General features: G+C 35.9%; 1 long non-coding RNA gene across 1 annotated transcript in view; it reads left to right on the top strand.

Annotated features, from left to right (window-relative positions):
* LOC148223925 (uncharacterized) overlaps positions 1-17208 on the top strand; it is a 91371-nt gene extending 74163 nt beyond the window's left edge. Inside the window, exon 3 of the long non-coding RNA XR_015803551.1 lies at positions 17026-17208. This is a non-coding gene — a long non-coding RNA (uncharacterized LOC148223925). The remainder of the gene's footprint in view (positions 1-17025) is intronic.
* The last annotated feature ends 656 nt before the right edge of the window (positions 17209-17864 follow it).

A 17864-nucleotide genomic window follows, 5' to 3' on the forward strand; every position in this document is an offset into this window, starting at 1 on the left:
AAGAACTTGAATTTAGAAGAAGTTCCGAATTTCTTGAAAGCAAAGAAATCTGATATCTTAGCAAGGTAAAACTGCTATCAGAAATTTAAATAGATTCCAGATTCTTCAGGGCATGATAGGATTACAGAATGAATGTAGAAAAAGGAGGATGAAAAGACTCATTTTTAAAGAAAAAGTTGAATGTTATAGATCAAAAACTGCAGAGATAAAATAAATATAGCCTAAAGTAGGACTGATCATACAATATTAAAATCAAGAGTAAACATTAAACACTCTACATACAAAAAACAAGCTAAATAAATGAAAACAGAATAGGTAAAAAGTAGTCATTAGGAGTTCAGATGATACTGATACAGTCAAAAAGACAAAATGAAACCTTCATCTCATTTTATCTTAACAGGGGAAAATGGTGAATAAACTAGAGTACCAGACCATTAGAAATGAAGATAGGGATATTTCCATTGCCAATTCAAGTCGAAATCATTCTCCAAGATTTTGAGGGCAAACTAACCCTTACTAGGAAATTCAATGAAGAAAACCCCACAACAATAATGACATGTCTGATCTGGTAGTAAGGATTTTTAGTGGGTGAGCATGTTCTGGAAGGGAGAACCGTTTGAACTAAATGATGATGATCGTGGATAACAAGGGTTTAGAACAGATCACAACAAATTCATCTAAAATTAGGAGGTTAAATACTGCAGGAGTGGTGGTCTGAATGAATGAGACTACCAACTGGAGTATAAAGAGCCATCAAAACTGGTGCAAGTCAGTCTCAGAAGAGTTATACTGAGCTGTCATATCCCAGGACCAGACTGCAGAGGCCCCTTCTAATTCCTGATTATTGAAGTAAATACTTCTATTTTTTTTCAATCACTTTTTCTTACACAATTCTTCCCTACTCCATGATATTTCAGAGTTATAGATGTCAAAATGAATTATGCAATGGAACTTCTGACAGACTTCAGTCTTTTCTCTCAGATATAATTTTTCTTGTAAAATTACACTTTATTAAAAATATTTTTTATATTTGATTAATTTTTTATTATTGTTATACAATTATTCAAACACTCAAAGCAAAAATCAAGAGTAACTGGAAACAGAAAAATTAATCTGAATTGGAAATATAGCTTCAATGTATTAAAATTCAAGTTATAGACTTTATTAATTTTTTCCCATAATTTTCAGCATATATTACTTGAAATTATTGCAGAAACATATAAAGCCATTCAAGTCATCAGTACAGTAAAAACAAATCAAAAATCCTAACAAAAATAAGAAAGATGTTACCTAGCATGAAGACTAAATTCTTCCTATAGCAATCAGTTTTGATTCAAAACATCCTTAGTTCCTGCTGTGCATCTTTAGCAAAATGTTAGTGCCTTGGTCTCTGCCTGGCCTTTGCTGTAATTAGTGCTAAAGTTCTGTTCAAAGCAAATCTGAACACGTTGTCATCCTTCATTGAGGCTTTCAGCAAAGCTAAGCTTCTCTTCAAAGTATGAAACATCAAACGAGTCCAGCATTTTCTGAAACAAACTTTAGTTTGATGCTCCCTATGTCTTTCTGCCCACAACCTAAGCACTCTTGTGGTTAAGCAAAAACTAATTCCTTCCTCTGGGAACTCCTACCAAGGACTGGGAAAATTGCACGGTTTTTATTTTTTTATGCTGCAGAAGCCATAAAATTTCAAAGACCCTCCAGCTAGTTTTATTAAGTAAAATGACATCACTCAGCAGTCCTGAAATTCTAGTTCAGTGCACATAGGGGAGAAAAAAGAGAGTATGAAATTAAAGCTTTTCTGCCTCTAAGTTATCTGCATAGAAAATATTTGGGGTTTTTTTACCTATCTTTGTTAGACTTGTTAGGAAATTTCAGCAGCAGGGATGAAGAATGCAATTAATTTGCTAAGAAATATCTGTGCTCACACACAGGTTTTTATATCCATATGCTGACATGTAACTATACATCACTACAAACTACCAGATGAAACATTTGTTAGACAATCCCTAAGCCAGTAAGTTTTATTTTGGCTTGCATAAAGGTCCTTCATCAGTCAGATGAGGTCAGTGCAATTCATTAAAGATAGCACATATTTTTCTTTAATCTTTAACCAACTGACATAGTCTGGCAGTATATTCAATATGACTTGCACTGAAAGTTAGACTTGTTTATTGTTTGGAATATTTTCTTTTGGATGTCCCCTATACTGTTCAACATGTTTTCCTCCAAATTTGGATTTTTGTTCATACATTTAGGTCCTTAATTTAGTTTTAGCACTTTTCAAAAAAACTTGCTACTTACCAGTGGCAGCTATTTATAACCTGGCTTTTTTAAGATTATGCCAGGTTTCAAACACATTCCTGTAAAGAAGTAATTCAGGGTTGCAAGTCTCTTTCAAGACAAGTAGCCTATAACACTGGTGATAGAAATCATAACAGTGTTCTTAGGAAAACTTACAGGAAACTGACATTATGCAGACTTTTTCTCCCCAGTCATTACAGTACCTGTTTTCCTTGACTTAATTATGGTCCTAGATGGGCAACAGTCTGACTTGCATGGATTTTCACGCTTTTTAAAATAGTCTCTTTAGATTTAGAGGTAAGAAGATTAATATATTTTATAATCAAAATAAGAAATATAAGAAGCCACATACAAAATCATTGTATGGCATTTATGGGCTGGTTTACAGTAGTGCTGTAGATGAGAATGCTGATCATTCTAACCTAATATATTCTACGTGACAACAATCAGTGCAAATTTGAGAAAAATGCAAGAACAATGCAGTAACATATTTTAAGAAGCTTTTATTCAACTCCCCTCAGTCTGTCCTTGCACATGTCCTGAAGCATGAAAATATCAATGGATAATTTTAATTTTCTCTAAAGTAACTGTAAAAAATTTAATAATGAATTCTGAAGTTGCCTGTAAAATTCTTATTTTTTTTTTAAAGTGTAGATTCTACAATGGATTAAATACACTTTCAGGTAAATAAATCATGTCCTTTACTAACTTTTAATTGTCTGTCTTGTAACCGGAGCATGGCTGATTTTGGATGAAAAGACGAGGTTATTTTAATTTTAGTTAATTTTAAAATCAGATGTTCTTAACGAAATTGTATTTATCCTTCTTTCATTTCTTTATATATGTATCTTTAAGTGGCAGGAGGGTTTTCTCTTGGCGCCTAACACTTGATTCTCATTTTGTCATTCACATCTTGTGATATGAAAATAATTCTTTTAGTTATGGATGAATGGCTCTAGTGGCAATGCTGATTTCAAAAGTTCCTGTCACCCTCCAAATGCTCACTGTGCCTGCTCCTGTTATTTCTCCTGCAATTTGGTAGATTGTCAGATGTTTCAAAGCAATGACTGCATGGACAGGTTCTAACTGGTCCAAAATATTCTCTTTAAACACTGGTGCCGCTTCCTTCCTCCCTCCTTTTTTTTTGTCTCTGTACTCTTATATTTTAAGGTGCCCTCAATCCACAGGGGAATCAAGCAAATTGCTGAAGAGAGGACAGTGAGCTGTGACAGTTTGCCAAGGCAGGAACTTCTTAAGCCATACTGTTTCCACAAACCCTTCATCTTCAAATTGAGGCTTCTGCCTGTTAGAGACGCTATTTACAAGATTGAATTTTTCCAGAGAGTCAGGAAAAACGTTTCATTACTTATATATAATGATCTGACAGGCATTGTGATATGTCCCTGTTCAGGGAAAGGCTCAGCAGCTCTTATTTCTCTTTTGCTGATAGAGGTGCAGCTCTTATAGATTGCAGTTTAGTTAGCTGTAAATAGTGTTTTAACTTGTTTGAGAAGGTGCAAACTGATAGTTTTGCCTCATACAACTCAGCAGCTTCCCAGTTCACATCACATGCAGTTCATATTTTTATTTATTAAAGCCTTTCAAACATAGTGTGCAATTTTCATTTTAAATTAGTCAGGTAAGTTGGTTGTGTGTAGTCATTTCCTAGTTTTATGTAGAGCAGTCAAGAACACAGATTGTATTAAGTGATGCAGTAGATATTCGTCTGACAAGGTCTAATCTGCATCTGTTTATCTGCTCAGACGTTCATGAGCTTTGTGTTTTACTCCACATTCTTAGAGTGGTTCTTAAGGCTTTGCAGATGAAGCAGCAGAGACCTGTTACTAGAAAAGCTTTGCATCTTACCAAGGTTGAACAACAGCTGAAACCTTCTGTTCCAAGGAGAACAAATAAAACAACTTTACCAGCAGCTTAGTTCCCCTAGATATGCTCTTTTTTCACGTGTTGGCTTTTTTTTGTCTGAGATCTCAGGCAGTTTTCAGGCCATTATTTATATCCAGGATATGCTATTTCTGCCTCAATTCCAGTGCAGCTTATCCTGATCTGTTGCTGAATTCTGTTTTTCCCAAAAGTTGTAAGCACTTAAATATAACCTATAGAAGCTGTAGATCGTGCTCAGAAATCATCTTGGGTTTATAACTTCATAGAGCAAGGGTCCTTCATCAAACTGTGTCTCCAAATATGTTGAGTTTATAGCAGCCCTGCCCACATAAAATAGATGACATTACAAGTGATTTTTTTTTTCTTTTAACTAAGAACACTACATTTTTCTGGCAATTTAATTTTGTTTTATGGTTGTTTTAGGCTGAAGCTATATTACTAGAGGTGAGAGTCAGTGGGGAAATGAATTTGATCTGGAATCTGGAAATCAGATTTCTTCGATTTTACTGCTCAGACTTGACACCTGAACTTTCAATTTTAGTATGGGACAAGGAGGGAATGTGAAGCACTGACACATGGGTTTTTCTGCTATTGAATTTGCAGACACCTGATCATGTCTGTGGAATATAACCAGTTTAGCCATACAGTTCAGCTCCAGTAAGGCCAATGTTGCACCAGCTGCGTGGGTATTGCACAAATGATTTGACTTGCTTAGGGTGGGAGCGTGGGATATAAATTCCCTGTCCATTTGCAGTCAATACTTAGTTGGTCTGACTCTAACAGGAGGTATGAGTCTGACTGCACACATACTAAACTGCACCTGTGTGCCTACCCCTACTCAGAAGGGGCCAGGCCAGAAATAAGGAAGCTTTTCCTTGGCAATTAGCTGTCATGTATATAAAAAAAAGGCTGATATGGATTATAGAGCCAACATGTAATTAGTGTCATTTTCCCTGTAAACTATAATGCCAGGATTAGCTGTACATGAAATTACTATTATTCTGGCAAATAATTTTGTGGGGGGGGAAAATAATTCAATTAGTAAACAAAAAAGAAATATATTTAAAACATGGTTTGGGGCTTAAATTTCAGCACTATAAGTCATGTTGTTCAGAATTGGTAAAGGCAAAGATATTTTTAGGAAGAATTCAGTCATTATTTAATTGATTGACTAATCTATTGTAGAATACATTTTAAGAAATTGTTAAACTGTGAACAAAATTTCTGGTTTAATATCATGGTTATTTGGTGAATCAGAAATTTTACTTCTGGTTATATTAAGGTGCACATTTAAGGGCTGAAAATAATATTGATGCAGATCATAAAGAATAGAGCTTAATTGGCCTTTAAAAAAGGTGTTACAAATTATTTATAAGCATTATAGTTAAAAAATGTAGATGTGGTCACAGTGACAATGAGGAGCATCTACTTTCTACAAGACTTTTTTTTTGGAAGAAGGATAAAGGACTAGGGAGAGGGATGCCTGATCAGAGATTTTCTGTAATTAAATAATTTTAAAAGACAACTAACAGTTTCAAATCCATTCTCTTCCATCAAACCTTGAGTGCTGGCATCCAATTTAGCAACCTCATTGGCACTTTGTATAGTATTACCAAGTAAAGATAAATAAAACCTCTTGTTTTCAAGAAAACATAGTAATGTAACATCTGGTACCTTTCCCCCCCACACACACTTCTCTCTTAATTCCTGTAATGCCTGGTATAGGGGATCCACATGGACTTCTGTTGGAAATGCTCACTCCTAGAGAGGAGGACATTTTACAGCTTTCCATGTTTCTCCATAAAATGAAAATATTTTGAAAAGAATACTCATTTCACTTGCAATCACAGCACAAGATTACATTTTACCTGGTTTGTTGGGAGCATTTAAGACTAGTCAAAAATTCTTCATGTGAACAATCATCTCCTTAGAATGCTCTCTACAGGGCTGTTTGCAGTTTCATAGAAATGGAAGAAACTAAGTTTGGCATTTTCTCCTTACCCATGAGAAATTTGCAGAGTCTTTAAAACTTGCTTAGAAATGTCAGCCAGATCACTGACACAGGTTTTGTAAACAGTTCAAGGTATGCCTATGCTCTAGCTTCCAGCAGCCTAACACATGCTGTGTACCATAGTAGGAGGAAAAGACTTACAAGAAGCATCAAAGTCCTGCAGTGACAGAGCTGGCTTTGGTGTCCAGGAACACGACACAGCACATGACCTCTCCTGTCCCAGGGGACCACCAGAACAGATGGAGACCCAAGTCACAGGCTGAAAGGACTCAGTGGGCTTCAGGAGTGGCTCATAGACTGTGATTGACCTCTACAGAAAACAAAGGATGGCAAGGGGCTCATGGTTCATGAAAACTTACAGGATAGAATGAGGCCTGTGAATGGCCTAAATGGTGTGGAATAAGGAGTAGAGATTATACTGGTTTTGGCTGAAATAGAGTGAATTTTCCACATAATTGCTGGTATAGTGCTCTGTTTTTGATTTGTGATGGTTTTGGTAATGCAGGGACATTTTATTGATTGCTGAACAGGGATGAACAGTGCCAAGGTCTTTTCTATTTCTCATGTTGCTCTGCCAGGCAGCAGGCTGGGAGTGCCCAAGAAGCTGAACCCAATAATGAAAGGGATATCCTGTGCCCCAGGATACCACATTCAGCAAATAAAAGCTGGGGGAAGAAGGAGGAAGGAGAGATGCAACTTGGAGTTACGGTATTTGTACTGTCAAGTGACTGTTACATGTAATAAGGTGCTGCTTTCCTAGAAATGAATAAATATCTGCCTGCTGAAGTGAATTAATTCCTTATTTTACTTTTCTCAGCACACAGCTTTTGCTTTACTTATTAAACTATCTCTATCTCAACCCGCAGCTTTTCTCATTTTTACACTTCTGATTCTCTCTCCCATCTCACTGGGATGGGGAAGCTGAGCAAGCAGCTGTGTGGTACTGAGTCGCCTTTGGGGGCTAACACAAAAAAACCACAGTTAGAGAAACAATGACAACAGCAGCATTGAGTAGGAACAGCACTGTGAATGGCTTAAAAAGGAATGACTTTATTTTTAAGAATATAGTAATCCATTTTAAGTAGTAAATAAGTTGCATTATACATACAGGAAAAATTATATATTTAACATAATTAGATACCTGTGTTAGTAGGGTTGTTCAGATGAAGCAATCACAGTTTGTATTTCTGCAAATGTTGAAGAAACCTTTCCTTGGTAGCACCATGCCATCATAGGGCTGAGTGAGAAAACCAAAACCTGGATTACAGAGAAACCTCTGATCATCTTACCTAGAAATGCAAAAACTATGGACAAAAATGGAGGAAAGAGAAAAAAAGGAAAAAAGAAAAAAAAAGTTAAGGCTTAACTCTAGGAGGAATCTCGTGTCACTGGAAAAGTTTTGAAGCTTGCCATAAAAGTTAGGTGAAGCAGATAAAAGCCAACTTGAGACTAAAACTTTGTCACCTCCAGGGAAGCTCTTATGTTGTTTCAAGAATATAAAGGATTTTTTTGGCAATGGTATGTAACAGAAGAAGGTGCTTAGCAGACTGGCAACCTAACCTTGTAAAGAAAGAGTTTTCCCCACTCATTTGAGTTATCAAAGATGTTATTCAATGAGTATCCATGTACTGATCTCAAAGGTGAAGATATTTGTGTTCTTTTATGTTCTGCCACTAGCAACTCTGGTCTGTGCAAAGTCCTATCTAAAGACATTTTAAACAAGGTGGCAGTTGAACACATTTTTGCCCTAGCAGTCATATTAAAAGATTTATCAAAGCTTGCCTGCATGTAAGTGTTTGTATACAGCATGCAGGGCTGTGATTTGCAGCACTAGCTACTTGATACTACTTCTACACGTTGGCACTCATAATGACCATTAGTTACTTACAAGCTCGTATAGATTTAAAGTTTCCCTTCCCTGGGTATATAAGCCAGCAGGTGAAGGCAGACAGCTCTGCCTATGCTGTCTGAAAGCAGAAGAGCAAGGTAAGAGAGACACTCCACTTGAAAGGCTCATCTCTGGATGCAGTGGTCAGGTTTGTTTTAGTTTTTCTGCTTAATGCAACAGATTGGTAAACTACACTTCATGTAAACATGAGCTAATACCCTGTGGCCTTGGTACTCTAAGGCATCCCTTGCTCAGATCACTTCTCTAATTCACGTTATGATATTTGTCTGCCTTCAGTATACATTCTGGGTATGCAGCCTAGGAACAAATATTAATGATTTTGCTAGAGGAACTATAAACTCACAACCTATTTAATTGAAATTAACTTCATATTAATCTTAAAAGGACTACCTTGTCATATTTGGAGATGTAAGCTAAACAAATCTTTTTTAATTTTCTCTTTAGTAGGGCTTGTTTTAGAAAATTAGTGAAGTATTTGTATGATCAGTAAGCCATTAAAAGCACTGCTTTCCCTATCACTGATCCTTGCAAGAAAGATAAAATTTTTTCATTTTATCACTAACCAATTATATTATCTACCATAGTAACCATAAAAGAAAGGAGCTATACAAAGTCTCATTTAATTACATGCACATGATTACATTTTTATTAAGATAGAATTACGTCAAAATTATTATTATTTCTATTCTGCCTACATAAAGGGAAAATTCAATATAGTACTAAAGCTTGGGCAGTCAGAGGACAGTATTAAACAGCTGTAAAGCAAAAGCTGTATCTTTGAGATGTCTTCCAAGATTATTTTTGTCTTAGTTGCACGTGACATATGCCTTTTGTAGTGTGCATTCAAAGAGATAATCCATTGGTTTTAGAGGAGAAAACAAGTGACTTCCGTGTTAACTTTTATAATACGCCAACAATTGAACCATCACAGTGCGTGTGCTTTGTTTTCACAAGCAATGTTGTAAAGTCCTGAGTCAGAAGTATCTTTATTAATGTAGAGATAGGGATTAGACAACTTTACAGTGAAGGCTTGACAATCCAGAATCAGTCTTGTTAGGGCCCCAGCATGCTCACTGGTAATTACAGTGATCATTGTGATGATTCTTTAAGAGCTACAACTCCTTTTGCCACTGGCAAGCACCTTCAAAGATGCTGCTAAGCCAGGAAGGATGGCTTTCTTGCAAAAAAGATGTATATTATCTCACAAGGGGCCACACTGTACCCAGGAATTATGCAGATGTATGCAGAGAGAAAAGGGAATCAGCTTTTTCTCTTCATCCAGAGCCAGTGAGGCTTGTAGCCTTTGGACTTGGTGGATCATAGGGATTTCTCTACTTCTACATTTCAAAAATTGTGAGACTGCCCAAAAATTAAGTGAGAGAAGAATTCCTCTTCTTGCAAGCCATCTACGCCTACTTGAAAAATGTAGAGGAGAGAATATAGGTGGTGCACTTTGGTGATCAATTACCCAAGCAGCATTCAAGTGCCTTGGCTTTATGGTTAAATACAATTAAGAAGGTACCTTGTATGCAAATTATCAAAACAGACTTGATTTACTCATTTGCCCTTGAGGCATTGCTGAGAAAAACCCCAAGTTAATAGTAATTATCTCTAGAAACAAACTAAGTAATGTCTCAACTTATTTCCAAGGGCAAATCCCTTCCATCAGTTTCTGAACTGTGAAGTCTTTAAGCTTAGTCATTAACATGTAATTTAGATATTGATTATGAGGCCTTTAATTCTGGTCATGAAGTGTATCATCAAAATCTACTTATGAAGTATTGTGCTCCCTTCTGATATCAAAACGTTCTGACCTCACTATACAGACATAGGAATATGTGTACCATTATGTGTACTTTCAAATAATTCCACTAAAAATTGTCAGCCTGTGCTTTAAACTTGCACACATCAAATACGTCAATGAAATGTTTTAAAAGTCATTCAAATAAACACAATTTCTATTAAGGCATTATGTAACACACACTTCTAATAATGAATATTATGTTCTTGCCTCCGTGTTTTGTTTTGGAGATACTGATACTGTGATTTTTTAAATTTCCTTTTTCTGTACAGGGTTTCTTAACTAGATGGTTACCAGCTCTATTCTTCATTCAGGATTACTGTGATGTAGCAATAAACAGTTGCCAAAAATATTCCTGTAAATTTCACAGGGTTTAAAATCTAATATAACACTAGCAAGATATTTTTGTGTGCCTGGAAGCCTCAACTTTAAAACAAACAAATTTATTAATAAAAAATCTTTTCATAAGTATTAGGACTTATGACCACCTGAGCTTTTAGGTTTGGCCATAGAGAAAAGTATTACCATATGAATTTTGACTTTGCTAATTTGTTGCACTAATTCTTTTCTCTGGAAAGTATGGTGCATTCTATTCCTCAAATTAACCTTTATTCCTAAAGAAAATAAGTAGATAAGCTTAAGATTGTTTTGCATTAATTACAAGTGGAATCAAACCCACCTCAATTTTCTTACAGTTGGCAAATATTTCCAGATATTCTTTCCTAGTCTCTATTTACTAGTATTACAGGATAGTATAAGGTATGATATGATACCTAGCTAAGGTTTTATTGTCTACTGAAAAAAAAAAAATTAAAAAAAATTTTGCTAAGGATTTTGATTTTCTTATGATTTATATGGCTAAATCACACAAGTAGTTGGATCAATTCTTACATTTTAACACATTAATGAAAGTTAGAGGCAAAAGAACACAGACTTGATTTATCTAAGCAAGAAGGACTGAAATTAATACGCCGTCCTTAAACTAAGGTTTTGGACTGATTACCATTGATGAGTTTGGCATGTCCTTGTGGTGAAGGGTACATAACGTGGTGGGTTAGGTGGGAGTCAGGCATTGCTGATGCCAGCCTCCTGATGCAAAAGATCTGTCCACACTGTAGTACAGTCACTCATAATCTGTTAAGTATTTCTGGGCCCTCAAAAAATTGCATGAAGTTTCCTTTCAAAGGACTTGGCCCTTTACCTGCACTAGGTCGTCCTGCTGAAAAAAGTGCTCTAGAAGGTGGGATGTGCATATGGTTACATTGCTAGACAGAACATGTGTGCTAACACCTCACTTACTGGTTATCTGCTTGGTCACTTGATGAAGGAAACAAGTGAATTGCTCTTGTTGGGACAGAGTAGAACTAGATTTTCCTATTGCTGCTCAGATTTTGTCCTCACTACATCAAGACTCCAACTTAACGTGTACACCATTGTTTGAGTTGATTATACTACATGAATTAAGTAGCTTTGTTTGCAATAATGCTCTACTCAGACATCTGATTGTAGAGTTCAACTCCTAAAGATGTAGATGCATATTATTAGCATCTACTAATGAAACTAATTATTAGCGTCTACCCTGAAACACACTAGTGAATGCAAATGTGGTTCTGCTTTCTAGTTCTGATACTTAATATTCATACAGGTATTTTTTACTTATGTTTAAGGCCAGAAGGGAGCATTATGTCACCTACTTTATGTATGTGTATGTATGTATGTGACTTTATGTATGGTATCTGCCACTGAATTTCAGCCAGTTGATGCCAACCGTTTATTTTTTAAAAGGACATTTGGTCTTGTACCAAAAATCAACAGTTAGATTCTGTCTCTTTCCATCCGCTTGAGTCAGTGCACAAACATCCTTCTTTTAAAAAATTCATGTCCTCTTTCTACCTTGACAGTGTCTGGATTCTAGTTACTACGGTTTATTAAAGCTTTTCTTTGCTAAAATGGAAAGATCTTTAATGCCAGGTATCTACTCCTCAAGGAAATACTTATGCATTGTGTCAAGCCACCCTTCAATCTTCTTTTTGACATGCTAAACAGATTAAGTTTTTAAGTCTCTTCCTCCAAGGCATTTTCTCAGCACTCAGTGATTTTTGATTCTTTTCTCTGCCTTCTCCAATTTGTTAAACATGAATAGCAGTAGAATATGCAGTATTCCAACAATGCAGTCAGCCACATCACCCTGAGAGATTAAGTCCCCACTTCTTTGTTTACAGCCACGGATCATGTTACGCTGAGGTTACTGTGAATAGTTTTTCTCTTGTAAATCCTTTTCGGGATTCCCCTGTCCATGAACAAAGACTGAAAGTATTTTTTATAAATGTATAAAACATTGTGTTCTTGAATATCTTAGGCCTGCTATGTGATCTGAGTGATTCAACAAGATTGGTGATGATAACAGATAGTAATAAAAGAGTCTCCAAGTTTTGTCAGCACTGTGTCTAAGGAGTTTTTCGTGCGAGATCAGTAACAAAAATGTTCAATACTAGCATTCAGCTGCTCTCAGCAGAGCATCACTGGAAGCATTCCAATTTGATGACTCTTTATTATTCTGATACATGAAATGTAGTTGTTCTAGATCTACCTTATTAAAGCTACTTAAATTATTAAACATGTAGCTGTATTAAAAAAAACTGTCAAAAGACCACATTTTTTTAGATTTACCTTTATTCATCTAAAATAATTTCATCAAAAGCTGAATATAATCCATGTAGAGATGCAATATCCCCAATAATTAAAAACTACAAACATGTTTATCATGTTGATGAATTTTGGAACTGCCTTGATGTCACTGTCACTTGCATTGATGTCACTAGAACATTTATAATTTTATGGTTGTCATCCCAGTTTTTTTAATGTGAATCTTTAGGATGAAAATTGCCTATTTTTCTTTCTTTATACCTTCTTAGCAATAGTTTCTGAACACAGAAAAATACACAGTGCTGCCTTTTTCTCGTGTTATGCTCTGTATTGGAATATTTAAAGAAGAATTTCAACAATCAAGAAAAAAAATTAAAGAAAAAAATCTTATCAACAAAACCAATGTGCAAATGTAACATGTGTGCCTGTATAACCACAAGTTCTAGTCAAATGTGCTCAAGTAGTAACTAAATAGATTTAGAAAGCAGCTGGTTGTACTTTCATATTTTTTGCATTTTTAATGTGAAACACTCAAATAAAAACATATCAAGAGATCACTGGGATTGCAAATTGAAACAAACATGCAAATTGGGAAATACCAACAGAAAAGCCTCATGCTTTCAGAATCCCAGCACACTGTGATTTAGGTTGCATAGCACGAAATTGTATAAAAAGTCTATAGTAAAGACATCTTTCACCATCAACATCTCAGTCTCGCCCAAATTCTGTTCAATTATCACACAGGTAATGAAGAACCAAACCCACACTATGATGCAAGGACATAATAGCATTTGCAGTTCAAAGTATTACAGAAAGCTGGAAAACCAATTCTTCCTCACTTTACCAACCAAAGTGGGCAAAGTGTCCATGCAGCTGCCTGGCTGTGGTGCTTTAACCAGGACACTGACCTTAGGGAGTAGGTGACAGTAGTCATCAGCTGATATGCAACATGAATCATAGGAAAAAAAAAACAAAACAAAAAACTGGGAAAATAAAAATAGCTCCATTATTAGCAACATAGCTAACAGGTGAAGAACATATTAGCAGAAGGCAAAGAAGTTTGCCATTTTTCTGATGCCCTATAACTTCTTAAGCCATCTAAGTGGGCTTTGCTCTCTGAAAACAAGAAATTAACAACCAGGGAGGAAATCTAAACATAGCAATTAGGAGGTGAAAACTAAACTAATTTAAGTGGAGAGAAAACCTTCCAGAGTAGAAGTTTTACACTATCTGAGAGCCTGATCTCATGGGTCAATAGCACAAAAAGGAAATAGTGCTATATTTGTTGCCAGCAATTTAGTGAGTATCATGTACAGATTACAATCTAACACAAATTATTTAAAATCCATTGTCATGTATGGTAAACAAATAAACGGAAAACCAAATCCAACAAACAAAACAAAGAGTAAACAAACAAATTACTTGACTTCAATCACCTGCAAGAAAGAAAAATAAGCATAGTAAAACATTTCCCAAATCCATTATGTGTAGCTAGCCAACTGAGATCATGTGTATGTGGGAGGATTTGTATCCAGAATTGCTAATATCTAAAAGTGCTGCCTTTCTTGAAGACAGTAATAAGCATTGCCCAAGTTGCTACTAGAGAGAAGCACTTGTACATGTTCCTTTTTTCTTGTATATACATTTGGACTTTTTAAAGGTCAGAATATTTACTTCAAACTAATTTGAGAGTAATTTAAGAGAATATTACTCTCTCTAAAGAAAAAGAAAAATACAGCATTCAAATCTGGTAAAGTCTTTAGAATCAGTATTTTATCTTTCTCCACAAACCAGAAAGCATGAGAATGACATTTTTAAAGTCTATTTCTGAAACTGGCCATTCAACTGCTTGTATTGCAGTAAGTTACTGACACTTAGCAAGTAGTATGTCAAAGTTACTTGTCAAAAGTAGGAAGATCATAAGTGCCTCTATTCTTTCCCAAGAAGGAATCTAAACTACCCAGTCGAACCTGAAAATTCAGGCAGAAATTACAGTCTTTCCAACACAAGTGCTTATTGCATTTTTAGTAATGAAAGAAAAATTGTGAGTCTGTTACAAATATTGTGTAGGTGGAAGAATTTTCCAGAACATACAATCAGTGGCATTATTGACTCTATCTTTCAGGAGTGTCATGGGGGAGGGCAAAAAGGTGGGAGAAAGATGAATTTAAACACTCAGAGCATAACACGCAAAGTACTCACTGTTTTATTTAAGTCAAGACTATTTAGTAGCATATAGGAGACTTCAAACTCTGAAAATAGACTCTGGAATCTTCACTTACCATATGTTAAGGGAATTAAGAAGCCAAATCTTCAGCTTTCTCTTAAATAATTGCTGTTTTCTGGTATTGCTGATACCATATTCTGTGACTATTGTGGCAGCAGCTTGCACCTGTAGCAGATACATCATAGTTTATAGAAACAAGTGATTTTGGTGTTGGAGGCTCAATTGCCATCAGCCTGAAATTGTTTTCCCAGAATCTTAGGAGACTCTCAGTAAAGCTTACAATATTAAGATGTTTACATCCCACAGAACTTCCATAAGGACAGTTGCAGCAACTTTATATGTCCCACAGGAAATTCAACGTAATTTTTCTTTTTTACACTGAAAGATTATATTTTTATATGTTAAAGGTAGTCCTGCAGTTCAAAAGTTGCAAGTATTACTTTATTTTTTAGTAGTAATAAGCACAGAATTCTGGGTAAAATATGCAGTCATACCTGTCTTGAAGGCTACAGAAGGAGAGGGGAAGATAGGTTGGCAAATAGATCCATCTCCTCCTTAACCTGCATCATTCAGCTGTGACACCACCACAAATACACTCTTCAGTTTAAAGCAGGTGCATTAATGGTAGGGTTTCAAGAATGAACGGTTTGAGACTGACTTACCCAAAAGTGAAATAATGTGCAATATGCATGTCACAAATATTATGTCAGTATGATTAAATTGGAAAATTTAATTAATCTAGCGTCTCAATTTGTGTAGATAATTTTAATTTACACCTGTCCAAGTTCAATGTAACAGCCTACTAAATAGGGATGGTAAATGATTTGCCATTTGCATTAGTTTAAAGGTCTTTGGACAGATTACTCATAGATTTACTTCAATATCCTTTCATGCTGCTGCTAATTCATCTGTAACAGGTATGATTCATTGAAATATTTGTGAAGAGCAAATGCTTCAGAGTGGATTTAGTCCAGACGATCAGAGATGTATACATAAACTTTACTGAATGGGATACAGCATGGTGCTCTACTTGCTTTGTCTGTAGTCTAATGACAAGCCTGGGATCAAGACCTTTGAATTTAAATATTTAAAATGTTTAAAAATGTATGTACCTTTCATTACACATATCAAGTAAGTTAACTCCTCATACAGCTAAGAACAAAAGAGTTGGTTTAGACAGAAATGAACACGTACAATGTTTCATATGTATCCATTGTGGTAGGGACAGGCTGTAACAAATTAGGATATTAATAAATTTTTATTATGCTTTAGCTATACTCCCAGCTTCACAAAGAGAAGGCTTCCTAATGCATTTGCTAGCGTATGGAGGCATTTCTTGCAGTCTTTAGCTTTCTAAGGGATTGCAGTTGTGTTGATCGTTAGGAAAACACCTGAAGTTGGCTGCAATTATTTTTCAGATCCCTTATGTATTATAACTTTCCTGTTACTTCCAGAACAGAAACTATGTAATTATTGACAGTTAAAATTTTAAAATGCAGCACAAAACAAAAAGTTAATAGAAAACCAGAGCAGGAAAGAGTATGAGAGTTAGGTTGGGTATGTCTGATATTCTCAAAACCAATGAGCTCCAAGCTTCTTTTCAGGAAGGTGTCTGTTGCCCAGTTTGTGGAACAAAGGTAATGAGAAGCAAATGCTTGCTCCCTTTGAAGCAAAACACAGAATTGAAGAATTCAACTTAAAAGAAAAACCTTAATAACTATTAAAAGTGAGACTCTATCTGAACTGAATTCAGCTTTATCAGTCTTTTCAAACTTGCCATGCAGATAGACGGTACATTTCAGCTTATTGAGTTGGGGTTTTAAAAGGGAGACATAATTATGATATAAACATATTAAAATAGCATGGAATACTGTGAAATAACCAATGCAGTTCTGCTATTCTGTGAACAAAATAAACTTTGGGTGCCATTTTCAACATTTCAGGACAACTTTTAGTTACACTAATACAATTTCCAGTATTCCCTTGGACATCCCTGCTTTAACATTTTATTTATATGGTCTGTTATTTCACAACCCTTCTAACTTCTTGTACTTAGTGCCTCTCAACAGTACACCCTTCTTTTCATTGATGTGTCATTTAAGTTTGTACTCATATATGTATGAGTGTCTTTGTGTGTTGGAAACAGTAGTATCAGCCAAGCAGCCAAGGTCTCTGCCTTACTGTCCTCATATTTTCTAAGGCAAACCCATTTTACTTGTTTACAATAGGACTCCAAGTACGTCTGGACAGAAACATGCTTGAAACTCAGCTGCTGAATGGGTGAGGCTTTGAAATTAATTTAAAGTACCTTGCTTTAAAAAGCACCCTTGACTTGCACCTGGTTGGAGGTCTAGTGTAAAACATATGTTCAGGCCTGTGCTTAGAAATATAGTGCCATGTATTCCCTGCAGGAACAGTTTACTGATTTTACCCTCAATGTTTTTCTTCATAGTTATTCTTGTTCTCATCTTTTTTGTTACAATTTTTGTTCATGATGATAAACTAGTAAGTTCTTCTGAAAGGTAATCCCCTATTAGCTTTGAAGCTTCTATGCTAATCTCTTGTTAGCTTTACTGCTGGTATTCCTGAAGCTGATTTGCATTTCCTAATCCAGAGCTGAATCTCTTTGCTCTGGGTACTTACATTTATATGGATATGTATTAAATAATTAGCTGAAAGATTGTCCCCATAGAACCTAACACAGATTGAAGACGTTTTATGTAAGCTGCTGTTTAAACGACTTTCAAACCAAGTATGACTTTTTTTTTCTGATTTATCTTTTCATCCGTGAACAGACAAACCATGGTGAGACAGCTGTGCCCCTGCAGCCCCTGGAAACCCAGGGTGGAGCAGAGATCCACCTGCAGCCCCTGGAGGATCCCTTGCCAGAGCAGGTGGATGCCCAAAGAAGCAAGATCCTGGCAGGACCTCTGGACCCATGGGGAGAGGAGTCTGTAGCTGAGCAGGTTTGCTGGCAGGAACCTGTGACCACATAGGAGGGACCAACCCCTGGAGCCATTTGTGAACAACTGCAGCCTGTGGGAAGGATTCAGGTTGGAGAAGCTGG

This window comes from Sturnus vulgaris, chromosome 4 (assembly GCF_052056855.1).
Source record: "Sturnus vulgaris isolate bStuVul1 chromosome 4, bStuVul1.hap1, whole genome shotgun sequence".
NCBI classification, from domain to species: Eukaryota; Metazoa; Chordata; class Aves; order Passeriformes; family Sturnidae; genus Sturnus; species Sturnus vulgaris.